This window comes from Theobroma umbraticum, unplaced genomic scaffold, assembly GCF_002168275.2.
Source record: "Theobroma umbraticum cultivar Fairchild unplaced genomic scaffold, ASM216827v3 scaffold_20.0, whole genome shotgun sequence".
NCBI classification, from domain to species: Eukaryota; Viridiplantae; Streptophyta; class Magnoliopsida; order Malvales; family Malvaceae; genus Theobroma; species Theobroma umbraticum.
Window position 1 is genome coordinate 286,506 of NW_018397266.1, and position 574 is coordinate 287,079.

A 574-nucleotide genomic window follows, 5' to 3' on the forward strand; every position below is an offset into this window, starting at 1 on the left:
AGTATTTTATTTATAATTTAAATGTTATTATAAAATGCATTTTAGATATTGAAGGCAAGGACGACATTTCAAGTTGTAAGCACAAAGCTTTGCCAGGGTAAAGATGAGAACGTGCGAAGGGGTGGGTCCGAATATGGTCCACATTGCCTGAAGAACTGGTCATATTCACTTTTGGTATTTCGTCATTTGCATTTTCAAATACTCAACTGAGTCGCATGCATTTTATAATTTGACCAGTCGTTCGGGCAAATGACGAAATACCAAAGGCGAATATGACCAGTCGTTCAGGCAATGTGAACCATATTCGGACCCCATCACATGTTCTCATATTTACTTTCGCAAAGCTTTGTGCTTACAACTTGAAATGTCGTCCTTGCCTTCAATATCTGAACTTCAGAAGAAAAATTACCACTACATATAATGTTACTCGTGTTGATTGAGAAAACTCAGGACTATTAAATCTGAAGGAATGAGCCGAGGAACCCACGACTTTTGAACCTTAATGGACAGACACAAAAACGACTATAGGACAGGGTACCTACCTTGTTTGAGCTTGCAGTTCAGGGAAGCAGAA